The sequence below is a fragment of the Mauremys reevesii genome, linkage group 12, assembly GCF_016161935.1.
Source record: "Mauremys reevesii isolate NIE-2019 linkage group 12, ASM1616193v1, whole genome shotgun sequence".
In the NCBI taxonomy this organism is placed as follows: Eukaryota; Metazoa; Chordata; order Testudines; family Geoemydidae; genus Mauremys; species Mauremys reevesii.
The window spans coordinates 49,091,512-49,112,048 of NC_052634.1; the positions used below are offsets into that span (position 1 = coordinate 49,091,512).

The window sequence follows — 20,537 nt, forward strand, 5'->3', positions numbered from 1 at the left end:
GTCCCTGGACCTCTTAGGGGCTGCGAGCTGGTTTCAGGGGCTCCTCCAAGCAGGGCCAGTGTTAGACTTGCTTGGGCCCAGGGCAGAAAGCCCAAACCTCCCTGCCTGGGGCCATGAGCCCTGCCACCAGGGGCTGAAGCCAAAGCTGGAGCAATTAGCTCTGTGGGGGGCCCTGTCACATGGAGCCCCAGGCAATACCCCTGTTTGCTACCCCCTAACACCAGCCCTGGCTTTTCTGTGCAGAAAACCAGGCGTATGCAGGGCAGTGGGGTTTTTATAACATGTTGAGGGGCCTCAGAAAGAAAACAGTTGAGAACCCCTGACTAAGCCTCATTGGTGGGTGCCCCTCTACATCTCACAGCCGCCGCTGATTAGTCGGTGAGGCTCCAGCCCTGGGATTCTGCTCCCTTTACCTAGCCCCACCTAGGTGTGTTCTTTGCTCTTCCACAAATCAGAGCATTTCCACCTCATGAGTCTGTTCCTAGAATGGAAGCCACATATTAAACAAGTCCCAACAGGTTTGCTACACCCTGGCTTCCTCCCATTCTCCACCCTGTGAATTTCCTGCCCCGCACCAACCTCTAAACCAGACTGCCCAAGCCTCCCACCTCCTGTGTATCTGCTGTCACTCTCCCTCCAGCAGGAACCCACCAATAACCCCCAATAATCCCTACCTGAACAGGATCCTCTGCAGCCATTTCCCTTCCCTGTCCCATGGGAGGATGGGATGAACCGGCGCGAGACATGAGCGTCATTCTGCAGCCTGGCAGGATGAGAAGGGCAGTTGTGGATGTTTCAGAACTGGCTTTAGTTCATTTCACATCACAATTCCCCCAGGCCCTTTCCCTGCAGACAGACATCCTAGACTCTCCCATGCTGGAAAATGCTTGATCTCTTTATTACAGTGTCAAGTATCAGAGGGGTAGCCGTGTTAGTCTGGTTCTGTAGAAGCAGCAAAGAATCCTGTGGCACCTTATAGACTAACAGATGTTTTGTAGCATGAGCTTTCGTGGGTGAACACCCACTTCTTCGGATGCAAGCAGTGGGTGTTTACCCACGAAAGCTTGCATCCGAAGAAGTGGGTGTTCACCCACGAAAGCTCATGCTACAAAACATCTGTTAGTCTATAAGGTGCCACAGGATTCTTTGCTGCTTTTATTACAGTGTAGACCTGACCCCTCCTGCCAGGGCTAAATCCACAGACGTTTTTCAGCCTCTGCAGTAATAAAGTCTCTGAACAAAATGCTAGAAAGGAGCAGAACCAAAGGGGCTGGGCAGGCTCCATAGGGGACACTGGTTCCTCCTTCCCCACCGGTGCCCCAGCCATGCCCTGTGGCTGGCAGAGAACGGCCACCCCATCTCCACCCCAGAGGGAGCTGTGTCTCAGGGCTCCCCCAAACAGCACCCAGGAACCCCCATCCCTTTTGGGGAATGACTCAGGGCAACAATTTCCCACCCAAACAAAGACGAATTGCTGCTGATGAAATGGGGGGTGGGGCGAAGCCCCCCAAATATGAGGAGAATTTAAATTGACATTTGAAAATTATAGAAAAAAAATCAGGAAAAATAAGAGACTAGAGAGTCAACAATTTTAGGAAAAACGAGGGAATCTCCTTGGGTTTGACGGTCCTGTGTGGTGAGGGGAGAGAAAAGGGGGAGAACCAGAGAGACTTGTTACCAGTACTGGGGAGGGAAGTGGCACAGACAGGAGAAGGAGGCAGGTATCTCCCCCGCCCCCGACTCACACACACTCTCCCCCTGGACTTTCCCGCTGCACAGAGACCGTTCAACCCCCACCTGCCCCACTGCCCTTCCCCCGCCTGCAGCTCCGGCTTCTCCCCTCCCGCCCCCGCCCCCGCCAGCCACACCCAGGGGAACTCCCGGGCCCCAGGCTCTGTCCCCACCTGGATCCCAGGGGGACCGTGGGCAGATCCCGGCTGCAGCGGAGAACAGCGGCTCCGCTCCGGCCCGGGCGGCTCCAGCGCTGCCGGCAGCACGTGGCCACCAGGGAGCAGCCGCTGAGCCCGGGCTCCTGCGTCACAATGTGCCAGAGCCCCGCCCCCGGGAGCTGCCCCGCCCCCGGGCTGTGCCAGAGCCCCGCCCCCAAGAGCTGCCCCATCCCCGGGCTGTGCCAGAGCCCCGCCCCCAGGAGCTGCCCCGCCCCCCGGCTGTGCCCGCGCCCCGCCCCAGGAGCTGCCCCGCCCCCGGGCTGTGCCAGACCCCCCCCCCCAGGAGCTGCCCCCCCAGGCTGTGCCAGAGCCCCGCCCCCAGGAGCTGCCCCGCCCCCCGGCTGTGCCAGAGCCCCGCCCCAAGAGCTGCCCCGTCCCCAGGAGCTGCCCAATGTCCCATCTCTGGGCTTTGTTCTCCTGGCTCCTTCTTCCCAGCACCCACCGCTCCCAGCTGCTCCCTTCCTGTGTCTGCAAACACACCCCGCCCCCAGGCCGGCTGAAGCGCTCGCTGGGGCTGTCTCCAGTGGCTGAAGTTGCCTCCCTCTCTGCTTTACCTGGGGGGCGGGGGAGAGACAAAGAGAGGAGATGGTCCCAGGGTGTGAAAGCAAAATTAGGGGGCAGGGAAAGGACTGTTTGGAAAGGTGGGTTTTTGGGAGCGGGGGAGGGAGTCAGAAGAAGTTGGGCAGCAGAGGCTCAGAGAAATTGAGGGGAACCCCCTGGGTGTCCCGGTGTTGGCCAGGGTTTGTACAGCACCTAGCGCAATATGGGGTCCCGATCTCAGTCATGGTCTGTGCAGCACCTGGGAGCCCTGATGTCTGTTTCCTGATCACAGGCACTGGAAATGGAGAGAGGGAAACCTCAGCACCTGAAGGGTTAATGCAGCCCTGTGTGCAACCACCACTGGGTGGCGCTGCTGCTCTTATGAGGGTTTTAACAGACCAACATCGCAATCCCAGTCCCATAGGGTCTAGTGGTCAGGATTCCTGGTTTTCACCCAAACAGCCTGGGTTTAATTCCCCGTGTGGGAATGATGCAGAGATTTTGCTCAGAGGGGAGGAAGGGAATGAGGAGGGATCCTGGAAACAGGGCATTAGACAGTGTTGGGAGGGGATCCCAGAAGTGGGAGTGGGGGGCAGAGCTCTGAGGGGAGATCAGGGAAGGATCCCAGCAGTGTGGGAAGTGGGCAGCATGGAGAGCCCAGGCCTGGCATGGGGAGTGGGAAGAGGGAATGTGTCCCTCTAAACTCACCAAGGGCAGACTCGGCAGGACTGGAAGAATTACGTGTTTGTTGGTAAATGTCAATTTCTGTGGAAACACACGACCCAATGGCAAAATATTTCCATCGATAATAATCAAAATTGACAGATGGGCAAAGTAAGAAACATGCTGCTTGAGAACGTGTCCTGTTCTAATCCTATAGGGGTCCCTTCTGCCTTAGGCACCACCATGTGGCCGTTTCATTTTCCTCCCCATTTTCGCACAGACACACAATTTCCTTTGCATGGATCCACGAACAGCAAAACCTCCCTGTGTCTCTGGTCTGAGCCAGGGCATTTTATTCCATTGAAACCTTCTCTCCTGCAATGGCAATGGTCAGACAGAGGGGACGTGGCCACCTTCACCCCCCGCCCCCCGGCAGTGAGATATTTTCTCTCCTCTTCATACTGCTGTTGTTATTCCATGAGTCATCAAGGATAGAATAAAAAGATGAGTTTACTCCAGGGTGAGGAAAGAAAGGAGCCACCAACTCCCTGAAAAATCTCAGTGCCCAGAGAAAACCTGCCCTGCTATTGGACTCACAGAGGTGCTGGCGATATGATGGGAAAAGGGACTGTCTGAATTGCCAAGGCAGGGAATGAACAATCTACAACAACATCATTAACCACAAACACACTCTAGCCATGCTCCAGCCAGTAGGGAAATGGGCAGGAATTCTTGCTGTTCAGCCATGGCCACACGTACAGAGCTGCACAGCAGTGAGTGTGCTGGGGAAGCTGGTCTGAGCAATTGGAAATGACCCTTCAGTGAGAACAGAGCCATAGTGTAGAAAGGCCCCTGAGTTAAGTGGTTGTGGCTGAGGGCTTAGGGAGCTGGGCTATGATACCATAGGGGTTTTTCTGTGGAGGGTTGATTCTTGCCGGCAAGGCTGATGTGCGGTTTCTTCATGGCTGCACTTTCAGTGATGCAGGTTTCTCTATCCCATTGTTCCATAATTATAATCAGCCAATCAGAACCTCTCCATAGACCCCTTACATGACAACCTTTCTACCATATCGGCTGCAAATATAGAACAGTGGTCGCAACGGTGATCTATACAGTTACAGATTATGTCAATAACGTCACAGTAGGTGACACGGCATCAGTGAGACTGATACTGGAATACTGCCTCCAGTTCTGGTGTCCTCATTTGGAAAAGACGTTGTGAAATTGGAGCTGGGGCAGCAAAGAGCCATCAAATGTTGTGAGGGCTGGAGAAAAATGCCTGTTTCGCTTACCAAAAGAAGATTGAAAAGTGACTTAATTGAAGTGTTGAAGGGCCTTAATGGAGAGAAAATATTGGGTATTAAAGGGTTCTTGAATCTAGCAGAGAAAGGCCTAACAAGACCCAATGGCTGGAATGTGAAAAGAGACAAATTCATATTACAAAAAGGCAAAAAAAAATCAAGAGCGAGGATGATTCACCACAGGAACAAGCTACCAAGGGAAATGGTGGATTCTCCATCTCCTGATGTCATTAAATGAAGACTAGATGCCTTTCTGGAATGTGTTGGCCCCAAAAGTAGCGCTTGTGTCATACAGGAGGCCTGTGATATGCAGGGGGTCAGATTAGATGCTCTAATGGTCTCTTCTGGCCATAAGGTCGACTAATTTCTGAAAAACTGAGTGTAGCATTGGGAGCAGCATCTGATGTTTTTCTGTCTAACCGGCTTGCTGCCTAGAACGAACGCTCCTTGAGTGGGGTGATCCACAGGGAGTAGCTCAAACCTCCAAAGTGCCTGGGCAGGGGCAGGACATTAGCCCAGCAAGGGAGGGGTGTGGCAGTGACATCACAAAGGCCTTTTGCAGGACCTCAGACTATTGGTCAAAGGTGGTGGGGAGGTGGTGACCTCACAGAGAGATGCTGACATCAACCAGGCAGGACAGGGGCGAGGGGCCAGGGACACCTCAGAGACCCCTGTGGCTTTGCTTCAGCAAGTCTCCTTCTCCAGGTCTCTCTTTGAGGACTGAGAGAGTATTCGGGTTCACGTACGTGAGCGCCAGGAGGAACCTCTTTCGAGTTTTCTCCTTCCCTTTTCCTGATTTTACTAGAAAACAGCCGTCCCTGTTTAGAAGGTAAGAGCCTCCTCGAGGGAAGAGGTGTCCTGGGCGTGTCACATTTCGGATGCCAATGGCCCCTCTACACTGTAAGGAAGCTCCCGCCGCCTGCTCTGTGTTCGCAGGGCGGGAGAGAGCAGCATCCACGGCAGTGATTTGCTCCTGGCTGCTGGAGCAGAGCAGCAGGCTCAGCTGTCAGAACTTCCCGGAGCGATGAAAGGGGAGGGGCCCATGGCTCTGTAGCAGGAATCCAGGGCAGGCGAGTTCACGGAGGGCATTGTGGAATACTGGAGGAGGCCAGTTATGGTGATATAATGAACAGCAGCGTCTACTCTGTCACTTTAAGTTTGCTGCAGAAAGCTCTAGCCCTCTCATCGAAGTCGTTTTATTTTGTCAGCAAAACAAGGCAGTTTTGTCGCCAGATGTGGCATTGCAGTGTGTGCACCAGCCACAAGCTGCCGACTGAGGGAGCGTTGTGTGTTTTTCACACACCTGAGCAATATAATTCTGCTGAAACAACTTTGCAGTGCAAACCTGGCCAAAGATTCACTCACACACAACTTGTAAGGGAAATGTCACCTGCTTCTCTGCTTTGAAGAATCCAAACACAAGCAAAGCTTGTCAGGCCCTGGTGGGGATGGCAGGGAGTCAGGTGTGGGCAGACAGAGTGTTTTAGCCACCCACAGGCACCATGGCTTAGCTGGCTAAAGCGTCTGTTTTGTAAACAGGAGATCCTGGGTTCAACTCCCAGTGGTGCCTTGTTGACGGGTTGTTAAGGCACCTGCTATTGGCTACTGTCAGAAGACAAGATTCAGAGCTAGATGGGCCTTTGGTCTAGCCCAGTGTGGTTTTTCTTATAGTTTAAATTACACTCAAAGGCACTGATAATAGAGTTACTGAACGTTTGGGAGTTAAGAGCTGATAGGTCAGTGGTCCAGTCCCCACACAGATGACCCCCTCCCTCTGGGACAGGGGCAGGTCTGAGCTCTCACACCAAATGGCTCATTGTGGCTGCCAGAATCTGTGGGCAGCTCGTTTAGTTTACGGCAAAGGATGAGTCCTGCTTTGTGCACTGTGTGTGAGAATGAAAATCCTAAACCGCCCTTTGAAATAACAAATGCAGCAGGACGTGTTATTGTCCCTGCCCCAAAGCAGACATACCAATGGAGAAATGCCGTCGAGTCCAAGGTAATACTCCACTGCCATTTTACCTTTTTTGCTTGCTAAACTCCTTCTTATCTGCCCGGCCCAGGCTGTCCTCTGCCTCAGCTGCTGCTCCTGGCCTGCTCTAGAGTCAAACACGCAGGGGCCCCAGGGGAACAGAGGCTGGGACAAGGCAGCAGCCTGGGCTGGGCTGGGAAGATGCTGGGATTTCTCGTTCCCTGAGAACTGGCCTGGCTCCCTTCTCAACAGCGAACAAATCAATTCCATGTCCCCTCCCCAAAAAAACCAGCCTGGAGCCAAGGGCAGCATGGGATGATTCCCTCCAGTTCCCACCGAGGCAGGAGAGAACCCAGGGTGTTTCTAGCAGAGGTTATGGAACTGAAGTGGGGAAACCAACCTTTAATAACAGGCAGTTCCAGTTTAAGCTAAGAGTTTTTAACAATTTCTACAACTAAACATCTCTTCAAACACAAGGGAGTGGAGATCAGTCAGTGTTCAGAGTCATCCCACATAAAAGAACCATGTTGTGATACATACTGGCCCCATCATGTGGCCATCACTCTCTGTTAAAAGTTTTAGTATTTTGCACAGAAACTTTCTTCCCTCAGGAGAGTCCTGGGAACCAGGGCTGCCAGCCAGACAAACACCTTTAAGAGGTGGCATAATCTGTCAAAAAATGATCTCCCTCCTTCAGTTCAGTGACACCCTGAAATGTTACTTATCAGGGCAGAGCCGGAGGATTGAAAGCAACTACATCAAACCCCTGTGTAGCTAACAGGAATGAACACAAACACTCCCTTGTATCTGAAGAGATGTTTAGTTTTGCCCTTGGTAAACTACAAGACTAAAGGGAAAGGCAGTGGTGGTGCCAGATATAAAGAGTGAAACACGAGACAATCATCATAGTTATGCCCATAGTGACTGCAAATTATTTCTAAATTCTTCTTATTATCATCAGTGTATTATTTTCTCTGGAGTCTAGACATTGACTATATCTTGACCAAGAAATTTAGATCTTGATAAAATAATCAACTATCCCTGGTTAAGGCAATGGACTTGCTATCCCTCCCCCCATCAGGGATGGAATGCAAGGCTGAGTTCAACCCCCTGAAACATTTCAGTGCCCAGAGAAATCCTGACCCCGGCTGTTGGAATGATAGGGTGGAGATTCGAATAGGAAAGGGACTGTCTGAATTGTCAGTGTGGGGAATGAACAACAACCTATAGCAATGTCATCAACCACAAACACACTCTCATCCTGCTCCAGCTGGAAGGGAAATGGGCAGGAACTCTTGCTGTTCAGCCATGGACACACTTACACTAATGCACAGCCAGGAGTGTGCTGGGGGAGCTGGTCTGAGCAATTTGAAGTGACAATTCTGTGAGAACAGAATCATGGTGTAGTGAAATAACTATACATTAAATACTTGTGGCTGAGTGGTTAAGATGATAGACTAGAAATCCATTGGGGTCTCCCCACACAGGTTTGAATCCTGCCAGCTATGGAGGCATTAGTATGTTGCTAGTGCCTGAGCGTCCACAAAGCCAGATCTGGTCTCACTGTGAGGCTGGCTATACTTAAAATGCTGCTGTGACACTGCTCTAGCACTGTGGAGTAGACAGCTGCTACAGTAAGTGGAGGGGTTTTATATCCCTCTAATAGCTACATTGACAGAACAATCTTTTTTTTCATTTAGCACTATCTAACCATGGCTTAGGTCAGCTTAATTACACTGGTTTTGGGGTTTTTCACACCCTGAAAGACCATCATGCTCCACCAACTGAGCTAGCTAGATTTAAAGTCAGTCAACTGCCCAGTCTCCATGTAGAAGGAGCCCTGAGGGTGTTTATTTTTGAGCTGAGGTTCCCTGTCTGACATTTGCCTTCTTTCCTGGTCCGTTATGTCTCCAGCGAGCAAACCGGAGCTGTCACAAGGCTGGTTAGATGCTGCTTTCTAGCCCAGAGAGCTGGGGTTGATTTAGCATGCTGTCGCCATCAGCTGGTCAGAGTAACCAGGGTGGGAGGGTGGAATTTAGGATTCTCCCACCAAGGGGAGGTGCTGTTGGACTCATCTAGTGGGGGAGAGTCTGAGTCTGAGTTCCCCACATGCCACACACACATTTTCACAGGGAATCAGGTCCCCTGGGGAAAAACTCAAAAGAAGCCCAGGCCCAGGAGTGTCAGAGAAAGGAATCACTGTTTGCCTTAAGAGGTGGGTGAGGGAAACCTGCAGGTCCTTAGATCCCTCCAGCGCCTGATAGAACCATTTGTGGGGAAGGTCTGGGGAAGCCGAGGAGGACAAGGAGATGGGAAAAGGGCTTGCAGCTGTTGTGCAATCCCCATGCTCCCAGCAGAAGGGTCCGGGGGGCTCAGCACTCAGAACTCACAAGATGGCAAAGCTCAGAGCCCCGTTACACGGAGTCAGAATGTGATCAGCTCACGCCCAGGGGGAGCAACACCCCTCCCTTGGTCTCTATGCCAGAGCTCCTATCAGCTCAGTCCTTCCCGCAAGAGCGGGCTGCTGTGAGGGTTGTGATGGGGTAAATGAAGGCAGAGGAGGATTGTTCCTCATGGGGGTTTTTTTTGTGTGTCTCTGTGATCCTGCAGGAGGAAGCATGATTTGAGTTTGTTTCAGTGACTTGGGTTGGGCTGAGGTTGTGACCCTGAGCACAGGGGGTCTCTGCTCTTAGCCCCTCAGGGAGTGGACAATGGAGTGGTTTCAGAAAGTGGATAGAAAGTAGCCTAGTGAGAAGAATGCCACATCATCATCTCTCTGGTGGTCTAGTGGTTAGGATTTGGCACTTTCACTGCCAAGGCCTGGGTTCAATTCCCAGTCAGGGAAAAGTGACTTTAAGCCAAAAAAACCTTCAGTTATTCTTCACTTGTAATGTAAAGAAATCCGTTGTATTTTCCTGTTTCCCCCATCTTCCCAGTGTCTCCATGGCAGGGCTGGCTCCAGGCACCAGCACAGCAAGCAGGTCCCTGGGGTGGCCAATGGAAAGAGGAGGCTTCAGGGGCAATTTGGCCCTCTCAGAGGGAAGGAACTTGCCGCCAAAAGCAGCAGAGGTAGAGCTGCCATTGATTGCAGCTTTTTTATTTATTTATTTTTCCGCTTGGGGTGGCAAAAACACTGGAACTGGCCCTGCTCCAGGGAAGACAATTTGTTAAATCCCAGATGAGTGGAGTTAAATCAGTTCTCAGCCTGAGTCCTTAGGTCTTAATCCTGAGGATATAGTCCCATCATGGGGCCATTTCCCTCCTCTCTTTCATACAGATGCACAATTTTCCTTGCACAGACACAGGAACAGCAAGATCTTTCTCTGTCCCTTGTGCAAAGCAGGGGGCCAAATTCCATGGAAACAATGGACAAGCAGGGGGCCCTGGGCACATCCAGCCCTGGCCGTGAGATGTTCCCTCCCCTCTTTCTTTATGCCCCTGTTGTTATTTCATGGATTGTCTGGGATGGGGGAAAAGCTGAGTTCACTCCAGGTGGAGGGTAAAAAGGACCCTGAAAATCTCAGGCCCCAACCCCCGCTACCAGGATCACCGAGGTGCTGGGGATTTGAGTAGGAAAGGGACTGTGTAAATTGTCAAGGTGGGGAATGAATAACAATCTACAACTAGATCCACCTCATTAACCACCGACACAGGCTAATCCTGCCACAGATAGAAGGGAAACTGGGAGTGATTCTTTGCTGTTCAGCCATGGAAACAGTGACCCAATTGCACCACAGTGAATGTGCTGGGGAAAGCTGGACTTCACAGGCAGGTGGAAAGAGCAGATCCTAGAAACACCTGGAGCTTCCCACAGCACTGCTGCCACCAGGGTCAGGTGTTGAGCGACTCACAGTGCCCCCCCCCCCGACACATTACCTTCCAGCAGGGAGTGGCAGCGCCCCCCCCCACCCAATGCAGGGGAGAGGGCTAAGTGTATCTCTGCACCCTGAGCCCAGGGCACCCACTCTCTCTGCCCCACACATAGAATCTGGCCCTGCTGCAAAGTGACCCCTAAGAACCAGCAACCTCAAGGACAGCAGGTTTGGCCTCTGAGCAGGGAATGTGTCCGCCAGGCTGCTCTTAGGCCACTGGATGCTCTGGGAATAGGACAGCTCTGAGTGTAACCTCCAGCACATCTGGGGATGTAGCTCAGTGGTAGAGCACATGCTTTGCATGTATGAGGCCCTGGGTTCAATCCCCAGCATCTCCACATTCTTTTTTTTCACCCTGCTGCTTTGCTCATGCCCAGCTGGGATGTGGCCCAGCAGTCTCCCTGCAGGAGTTTTAATCCTGCTCAGTGAGGGGCAAGTGACAATTGCATGGAAGGTCTGAGGGGGTTTCTGCTCCTAAGTCACCTCAGTACATGTAAGATTCCCACCCGCTGTGCTGCCTGGGACAAGGGTAGATGAGAAGGGCGAATCCTCAAGCACTGGAGGGAAAGGTCCCATCTGCACAGACTGAGAGGCAAGGAAAAACAGGGGCAGTCAGTGCTCAGAGAGGAGAGAGGTCAGTGATTTACACCCAACAGGGGACACTGTCTTTTTGAGTATCACAGGGGCAGCTGTGTTAGTCAGGATCTGTAAAAAGCGACAGAGTCCTGTGGCACCTTATGGACTAACAGACGTACAGGAGCATAAGCTTTCGTGGGTGAATCCCCACTTCGTCAGATGAATGTAGTGGGAATTCTGTGCCTGGCTAGCCAACTACAAAAGCAATTTCTCCTCCCTTGGTGTTCACACCTCAGCTGCTAGAAGAGGGCCTCATCCTCCCTGATTGAACTAACCTCCTTATCTCTAGACTGATTCTTGCCTGCATATTTATACCTGCCCCTGGAAATTTCCATGACATGCATCTGACAAAGTGGGGATTCACCCTCGAAAGCTTATGCTCCAATACGGCTGTTAGTCTGTAAGGTGCCACAGGACTCTCTGTCTTTTTGAGGTGAGTGCAGCTTGCTTGGGATGGTGCTGACGATGGATAGAAAAAAGGCTGGAGTCAGTGACTGATGAGACCACAGAAGGGGAAGGGGAATGGCAGCCCCACAGAAGGTCCTGGGTGCTCAGATACCCCAGTTATTACACCCTGGCCTGTCGTAGAGAGAGAACAGACCCAGTGGGACCCAGCCCCCTACAGTGATCCCATGGACAAGAACCTGGTTGGGAGTGGGGTGAAGCTCCCTCTGGGCAAAGGGGAGCTGAAATCCCTCAGTGTCCTGGAATTTAAGCAATGGAAGCTTCAAACCCTGCACGGGTGTGGGCTGAGGTGCATCAGCAGAAGGTTGGGCTGGACAGGGGCGGCAGGTTTGTATAATTTTTGGTGGTGCCCAGAATGGGACCAAGTCCTGCCCCACCCCACAGCTGTGTAAGGCTCTGGGGGGGGAGTTTGGGAGAGGGAGGGAGAGGGCTTGAGCTCTAGGAGAGAGTTTGGGTGCAGGGTCTTAGCTCAGTCAGGGGGTTGTGCTGCAGAACGGTGTGTTGGGGGCAGGGTCTTAGAGAGAGTTTGGGTGCAGGTGTGGGGTCTGGGTTGGGGGTGCAGGAGAGGGTGAGAGGTGCAGCATTTACCTCGGGCATCTCCTGAAAGCAACCTGCACCCCCCTCTGGCAGCAGCCCCTAAGTGGGAGGGCAGGGGGCGTCTCTGAGCACGGCTGCCCGCAGACTCCACCCCTGCAGCTCCCATTGCCACAGTTTTCAGAACTGGCTCTTGGAGTGGGGGCAGCATGTGGAGACCCCAGTCCCCACCCCAGGGGCTGCAGGGACGTGCCAGCCACTTCCGGGAGTGGCGTGCCACATGGAGCGAGGGTGGGCAGGAAACCGCCTTAGCCCCGTTGTGCTGGGGGTGGTGGTGGCAGGGGTCCTCGGGCTCTTTTAACTTGACCGGGGCAGCAGGCGGGACCAGGGGAGACACTCCCAAGGGCCTAACATTGCTTTGCACAACGATAAATCTTGAAACAGGACAGAAATGAAATGGCAGAAGAACCTAAGGAATTAAAAGCCTCCGGATTCTTGTGTGTGCACTGACTCCAAACGGAAACTGTAATTTGACTCGCTTTGTGTCTGCGGCTGGTAAAATATCAAGGGAAAATCATTCCAGTGATTTTAACCCTGGGTTTGAGGAGGCTTTGGTCTTATTAAAATGTAACTAGCATGTTACACTTATGTTTTTAAAGGTGGCTTCCCGAAGCAATCCCAAGTTGTTCTTCCCACAGCTGGCTGATGGGGGGCAGCAGGGAAATCTCCCCAATCTCGGGGAATGTCTCTAGGTCCCACTGTTAGTTCTCCATCCTTTCTCTTCCTAACCATGCCCTCCCCTCCCCACTATCAATGTTTTGGAGCGACCCCTCCCTCCCTTTATGGGATACAGACTCTCTGTGACAGAGACTGACTGAGGCTCCTCTCTGCACAGCCCCAGTGGGGAAGGAAAGAGACTGGGAGGATGGAGAAGACCGGCAGAAGGAGTCAAAGGGGGCTCAACCAGAATGGAGGAGATTTTCTTCCTGTTAAAATGTACTAGAGTCTCATGGCTGAAAAGCGCCGCATCTTAAGTTAGGTTTGGTGCATCAGCCTTTCAATCGCCAGGCAAAGGTGTAACCCACAGAGACTGATAACTGCCTGCTTCCCAGCTTTGGCTAAGAAGTACCTGCAGTGCTGCAACTGGTTAGTGCAGAGTGGGGATACTGCTGGGGTTATGAATTCAACCCTTATCTGGAACACTGGTTTCTATTCCTTGTGTAGTTTCCCCAACTTGCTTTGCTTAATTCACATGGAAAGTGCCCTACTAGGAAAAGGAGAGTAAGTTCTAAAATGTGGAAGTAGGTGCACAGCTTGGAAACATCCCCCCTGTGCTACCATTAGTTCCAGTAGATTGTCCACTGGCAGCATGAAGTGACTTTTTTGCTGCTGTGAAAGCTGCCAGGAAAAGTCTCTGGTCACCAGAGCTCTTTGCTTCTTCCAGCACATCTCTGGCTCCTTCCCTGCCCCAGTCACTGCTGTAGGAGGGTCCTATATACACTGAGCCTAAAACTTTACCAAGCCTTCTTAGCGCAGTTGGTAGCATGTCAGTCTCATAATCTGAAAGTCCTGAGTTCAAGCCTCAGAGAAGGCAACAGATTTTGCTCCCTGCTTCAGATTTTTTACTGGAAATCAGAGAAAGGAAACTAGAGGAGAGTGGTTTCTAGACACCCTCCCACCCATCTCTCTCACACACACAGAGACTTTTCTAAGGCATTATCTTTTCCTTCTTTATGGAGCTTGTATTCTTCACAGAGCAAAATAAAACAAAAACATGCAAGTCCAAGCCTAATACAGTATGAAACTCAATACAGATCAAATCTCACCCTCAGAGATCTTCCAATAAGCTTCTTTTGCAGACTAGACTTATTTCTTGTCTGGGCCCAATCTTTTCACCTGGCATAGCCCTTGTTCCAGCTCAGGTGGTAGCTGGGGGATGTCTCATGACTGCAGCCATGTTTGTTCTGTTCCACCCCCTTATACAGCTTTGGTACAAGGCAGGAATCTTTTGTCTCTCTCCTGGGGAAAAGCCCCAGGTTTAAGATGGATTCCTGTACCAGGTGACATGGTCACATGTCCTGTGAGACACTCCCCCCCCCCCAAGCCTTCATTCTTCCTGGCCTGACTCACAGATGGTGCAGGACAGAGCCATCTCCAGTCAATTGTCCTGGTTAATGGGAGCCATCAAGAGTCCAAACCACTATTAATGGCCCACACTTTGCATCATTACAACAGGACCTCAGAGTTATAGTTCATATTTCTAGTTTCAGATACAGGAATGATCAGTTCATACAATAGGATGAACACACACAGTAGATTATAAGCTGTGTAATGATACCTTACAAGAGACCTTTTGCATGAAGCATAGTCCAGTCACTTTATATTCACACTCATTAGCATATTTTCATAAAATCCTATGGAGTTCAACATCACAGCAGGGAAAGGGTTTTACTGCGGCACTTGGGAGCAGTTGAGTTTCATGTTCAGGCTGCGTTATGAGTTCCTCCAGGTTTCTCGTAAGCACACAGGGACCTTCGCGGGTGCTCTCGATACAGGAATGGCCCCGACACGATAAAGTGATGTGGTTTGCATTTTCCTTTTTTATTTTTGTATTTCCAATGACATTTCTGTTTGTGATTTCGTTTTGCTTTGTATAACTGTGTTTTCTCCTGGATTTGATATTAAACTAAAAAAAGAATAAGGCCTCAGGGCACCGGATGGAGGAGCCGTCTGGGGCTAGGACTGCTAAGAGAGCGAGAGTAACAGGTTTTCTGTATTGTTTCCTGCCCTCATTTTCATGACTAGTTTCTCTTGTGCATTAAATTTGTTTATTTCACATGCAAGCCTGACTAGCTCAGTTGGTAGAGCATCAGACTTTTAATCTGAGGGTCCAGGGTTCAAGTCCCTGGTCAGGTGAAAAGAAAACCATTCCCCTTGAAATGGAAGAAGGCATCTTCCTAGGGTAATATTTGATATCACCTTTTTTCCCCAGGACTTGGCCTTTCCTTGGAAGGGCCATGTACTGCCTGGGACTAAAGGGGCAACTTCCTCACATGCCCAGTGGCCTCTCAGTCTGGATTAAGAAAGGCCTCTGGGAGCTGCAGCAAACTGCTGCATGACAACTTGGTGAGCAAATGCAGGGCTGCCCGCACAGGGTCATCCATACCAGAGCTCAGCAGAGGTCTGGGGGTTCCCTATTGGTCCCATGGTGTAAGGGCAGCACTCGGGACTTTGAATCCTGCAATCTGAGCTGAAGTCTCGGTGGGATCTGAGGACAATTCCTGTGCCACAAACCCTGCTGGGTCTTCCAAGGCTCTATCTTGCTCTCTCAAAGGCCATGAAAGCCTGTCTTTTACCTGCTAACTGTTGTGACTTGAGCACAAGAGGGGACGTTTGATCCAGAAGCCTGGCCGTGCCTGGAGTCCTGTAGGCAGGGATGCGAGCTGCATTTCCTCTGGGTCCTCAAGCTGGGCTGCAGCCTGGCCTAGGAGGCAGCCCTATTGGTTGACCTACTGGCCCAAAGTCACTTGGGCGGCGTTGGTGTTCCCCAGGGATGCTGAAGGGCCTAAGGGAGGGAGGCTCAATACTCCCCCCATCAGTCAGGGCGGAAGAGGAGGGCTGCAAGAGTGGGCAGGTTGATGGCTGGGCCTTCTAGCATTCGGTTGGGGACAAGGTGGGGAACGCGAACTGGGAGAAATGGTTGCTGGCCTGTGAGGAGTGGCTCAGCTGGTGGCGTAAGTGGACCTTGTCATTACCTACAAGGTTGTGATGCTCAAGACCCATCTGTGGGGAATTTCCTCAGCCAGGTATTTCCCTCTGCTCCACGAGTGCTGCTGAGACCGAACACGATGGCCTTCCACTTCTTGTGGGGCAATAGGACGTCCCTACCTAGTCAGCAGAAGTGCGGCTTTTCTGCCGTGTTAGAAGGGGGGTTGGGCCTGGTGGGCTTTGAAGCCTTGTACAGCTCTACTGTTTTGTGCTTCAATTTTCAGTGGTGGCTGAGCTGGAGGGCAGGTCAGGCCTGAGGGGAATGGTGGGGCAACCGCAAAGAACGCAACTGACTCTTCCGATATGGCCATAATTTTTTTACTCCACTGGGTGCAGCACCGGGTATGGGATGGCCGATGGAGGGGGAAAGAGGAGCCCCCCCCCTAGTGTTCTTCTACTCCCACCTTACACCCTACAGGATTTTCAGTGGGTGGCTAGGTGGAAGGTGCTTCCAGGATGGCTTCATCCGCAACAGTGGCCACCCTCACAGCAGCGGTGGCCATAGCAGCAAGGCCCTCCCCCTTTGGCTCAATTTGAACAGAGGTCAATGTACCACTGGGTGAGACGGGCCAATTTTAGGGAGCCTCCTCTGATGGTGAGCAACTGTCCCCAGAACTTAGTAACAGGAGCTTTAAAGTATTTGCAAATGTGCACGACTGGCATGTGCAGAGCAAAGGCTTCCTGGGGCACTGTGTCAGGCTCTGGCACTGCTTGAGACAATGGACCATCTTCAGCCACCAGGCGACCCAGGATCTAAGGCAGGAATGGGGTGAGGAAGCAAGTCAAGCTGAGCAAGGCAGGCAAAAATTCTTCTCGCCTTCGTGGGCGCTCGCAACGATGCCCTTTTTGTGTGCCAGGGCTGACAAAAACATCCCAGACAGAGAAGCAGCAGGGGTATTCTATCTGCTATCCAAGATCCATAAACCTGGAAATCCTGGATGCCCCATCATTTCAGGCAATGGCACCCTGACAGCAGGATTGTCTGGCTGTGTAGACTCCTTCCTCAGGCCCTATGCTACCAGCACTCCCAGCTATCTTCGAGATGTCACTGACTTCCTGAGGAAACTACAATCCATTGGTGATCTTCCAGAAAACACCATCCTGGCCACTATGGAGGTGGAAGCCCTCTACACCAACGTTCTACACAAAGATGGACTACAAGCCGTCAGGAACAGTATCCCCGATAATGTCATGGCAAACCTGGTGGCTGAACTTTGTGACTTTGTCCTTACCCATAACTATTTCAGATTTGGGGACTGTCATAGGTCTCACCCCCACTTAGAGCTGTTGGGTTCCAAAATGGGGACCGCATTGGTTTCCCTCTAAACTAAAAATACTAGTTTAGATCTGGTAAAAGCTGCCACCACCCAATAAGGTACGTGTATTGGGACACAGTCCTTCCCCAAAATCCTTGGGGATCCCAAGAGCCCCAAATCCATGGAGTTCTTACACCTAGGAGAAGTAAACCATTCCCCCCTGCTTCCTTCCCCCTCCCTTTTCCTAGGAGAGATACCGGAATCCAACGATAGAGGGATACCTCCCTCCTCTCCTTTCCCTGAGAATCCACCCAAGGAAAGATCAACCAAGTCCTTTACAGAAAAGATTTATTAAAGAATAAAAGAAAGTCACTGTCTCTGTAACCAAGATGGAACAATATACAGGGTCTAAACTTATCAATCTCTGGAGAGAATTCCCCCTCCTTTCTTTCTCAGTAAAAGCGATAACAGTACAGAATTAAAGAAATTCTATAGCAAAACACAGAATTGCAAATACAGAAATAAAAGTATAAGAATACTAGTTCCTTGCTAATACTCACTAGCTTGAATAGAAGAATTTATTGCAGAAACCTGGGAGGACTTGATTAAGATGTCTGGACTCCCTCAACTCCCAAGAGAGACTCTCTAAAAAACAAAAACAAAAAAAAGAAAAAAACTTCCCTCCACAGGGATTTGAAAATATCTTGTCCCTGATTGGTCCTCTGGTCAGGTGTCCACAGGTACTGCTTGTTAACCCTTTACAGGTAGAAAACAAACCTTAACCCTTAACTAACTGTTTATGACAGGGACAATGTATACCTTCAAGTCAGCGGCACTGCAGGGTTGGATGGACCTTTGGTCTGACCCAATATGGCCATTCTTATGTTCTTATGAAGGGAGGGGAAGAACCTTGCAACAGAGTTTCTGTAGTGTAGTGGTTATCACGTTTGCCTAACATGCAAAAGGGCCCTGGTTCGAAACCAGGCAGAAACATGAGGGCTTAATTGTCCCTGCTGTTGTAGGAGCAGCAGTGATTTCTATGCTCAAAAGGTCTGTTATACTTCCCCTGCTCCCACTTTTGTCTCCTCTCCCTCTCTGAATGCCTGTGAAGTGGCTTTCCCCCTCCCCGCCCTCCTGGAATGCTGGTGGGATGAATGGGCTGGTTGAAGAGCAGAAGAGCTCCCAGGTAGACAAGGTGTCTGGGACTCTAATTAGGCAGCGCTCACACACCCAGAGCATGGACACTGCCCAAGGTGGAGTGTGACCAACCAGATGCAGCCAAGTCATCTCTAGTCGCAGGCCATGAGGTGCAGGCTCTTAAAAGGAGAAGGGGCCCTGTGCTCAGGAGAGCACTCACAAGCTTGTACCACCAGTGAATGACCTTAGCCCGGACCGCCTGGCCAGTGGTTCTCTGCGTTGTATTTCATTGTGCCTCAGGAAGACTTACCTTCATCGCACCATCCATCACAGCACTGTGGTACACTTACCTTGCAGAATCCTGACATCTCCAGTGCCGTGTCCTGGGAGTGTGAGTGTGACACCCCGCCCCACTTCTTTTGAGCTTAACTATCAATATGCCAACCACTTCTGGAAGCAGCACAGATGGACGGAGGCAGAGTGCACAGGGAGCCACCTTAGTGCTGCTGGCATATCTTTGCACACCCATGGGGGGAGGGGAGCAGAGGGCCTCCATGTGCTGCATGGGGTAGGGGCAGTGCACAGAGCTGCCTCCCCTCCTGGGTCTATTACAGGAATGGGTGGGTGGGGTCTTTTGGCCTGCAAGGTGCAGCAGGCTGGACTAGATGATCACACTGGTCCCTTCTGAACTTAAAGGCTCTAAAATGGAGAGGGAAGTAAAGGAAGTTTTTTAAAAAAATAAACCAAACATTGTAATACCAGGATAACTCCAACAGCTCATTGTATAGTCCCGCCCCTTTCTTCCTCCATTGTGTGTTGAATGACCTGTAGGACATTGATTCTCTCATTCCATTAATAAACTGATACAATGTGACTGAAACTAAACCAATTCCCAGGGGAGAAAACATCACATCACTGCATTGGCTGGGAATCAAACCCTGATCAACTGCTTAGAAAGCAGCTATGCTCACCACTATACCACCAATGCATTAGGCAAAAGTGCCACTTATGCTTGCCCAATGAGGCTAGCGCAGACTTGAGGAGATTTTCTGCCTGTTAAAATGTACTGGATTCTCATCACTAAAAAAAACCCACCTCCATCTTCACCTGGGTTTGAACCATCAGCCTTTCAATTAGCCACCAAAGTTGTTAACCACAGGGTATGTCTACACTATGGGATTATTCTGATTTTAGAGAAACCAGTTTTTGGAAACAGATTGTATAAAGTCGAGTGCACGCGGCCCCACTAAGCACATTAATTCGGCGGTGTGCGTCCATGTGCCGAGGCTAGCATCAATTTCTGGAGCGTTGCACTGTGGGTAGCTATCCCGTAGCTATCCCATAGTTTCCACAGTCTCTCCCGCCCATTGGAATTCTGGGTTGAGATCCCAACGCCTGATGGGGCAAAAACAGTGTCGTGGGTGATTCTGGGTAAATGTCGTCACTCAATCTTCCCTCCGTGAAAGCAACGGCAGACAATCATTTCGTGCCCTTTTCCCTGGATTGCCTGGGCAGACGCCATAGCACGGCAACCATGGAGCCCGTTCAGCCTTTTTCACTGTCACTGTATCTCTACTGGTTGGTGCTAACAGACGCGGTACTGCAGTGCTACACCGCAGCATCCCCTTGCCTTTTGCAACTTAGCAAAGATGGTTACCAGCCATACCATACCGTCTGCTGCTTTGCAAGCTGACAATGACAATTACCAGTTATACTGTACCATCTGCTGCTGTCATTGGTGCTCCTGGCCGGCCTTGGTGAGGTCGGCCGGGGGTGCATGGACAAAAATGGGAATGACTCCCCAGGTCATTCTCTTCTTTAAGTTTTGTCTAAAGGGAAAGTCAGTCCTGTCTGGACTATTGGGCAAGCCTACTAAAGAAGCAGAGAGGCAAATGCCCTCTCCAGGTCAGAGCCCCAGACATCCCGCAGAAATGATGGGCTGCATGCCATTCTAGGGGGTGCCCCTGCAACAACCCCATCCATTGCTTCCCTCCTCCCCCACCCCTCCTGGGCTACTGTGGCAGTTATCCCCCATTTGTGTGATGAAGTAATAAAGAATGCAGGAATTTGAAACAACACTGACTTTATTGCCTCTGCAAGTAGAGCTCAAAGGAGGGAGGGGAGGGCAGCCTCCAGCTGCTATGATATTCCAGGCAGGACTGAATCTCCATTAGACAAAGCTTAAAGAAGAGAATGACCTGGGAGTCATTCCCATTTTTGCCCAGGCACCCCCGGCCGACCTCACCAAGGCCAGCCAGGAGCACTCATGGGACGACGATGACGGATACCAGTCCTACTGTACCGTCTGCCATCTGGAAGGGAAGGGAAGGAACAGGGATGCTGCTGTGTAGCATCTGCCAGCAGCATCCAGTAGACATATGGTGACATTGAAAAAAGGCGAGAAATGATTTTTTTCCCTTTGCTTTCACGGGGTGGTGGTGGGG

The 20,537-nt window shown here is 51.2% G+C and overlaps 6 non-coding genes across 6 annotated transcripts; all 6 read left to right on the top strand.

The window, feature by feature from the left end:
- The first annotated feature begins 5,949 nt into the window (after positions 1 to 5,949).
- Positions 5,950 to 6,023, top strand: TRNAT-UGU. The gene has a single exon. It is a non-coding gene; the product is annotated as a tRNA-Thr (tRNA).
- Positions 6,024 to 9,198: 3,175 nt separating this feature from the next.
- On the top strand, positions 9,199 to 9,270 carry TRNAE-UUC. The gene has a single exon. It is a non-coding gene; the product is annotated as a tRNA-Glu (tRNA).
- A 1,293-nt stretch (positions 9,271 to 10,563) lies between these two features.
- Positions 10,564 to 10,635, top strand: TRNAA-UGC. The gene has a single exon. It is a non-coding gene; the product is annotated as a tRNA-Ala (tRNA).
- A 2,818-nt stretch (positions 10,636 to 13,453) lies between these two features.
- TRNAM-CAU lies at positions 13,454 to 13,526 on the top strand. Its single transcript has one exon. It is a non-coding gene; the product is annotated as a tRNA-Met (tRNA).
- A 1,249-nt stretch (positions 13,527 to 14,775) lies between these two features.
- TRNAK-UUU lies at positions 14,776 to 14,848 on the top strand. Its single transcript has one exon. It is a non-coding gene; the product is annotated as a tRNA-Lys (tRNA).
- Positions 14,849 to 17,876: 3,028 nt separating this feature from the next.
- TRNAV-AAC lies at positions 17,877 to 17,949 on the top strand. Its single transcript has one exon. It is a non-coding gene; the product is annotated as a tRNA-Val (tRNA).
- Positions 17,950 to 20,537: the final 2,588 nt, after the last annotated feature.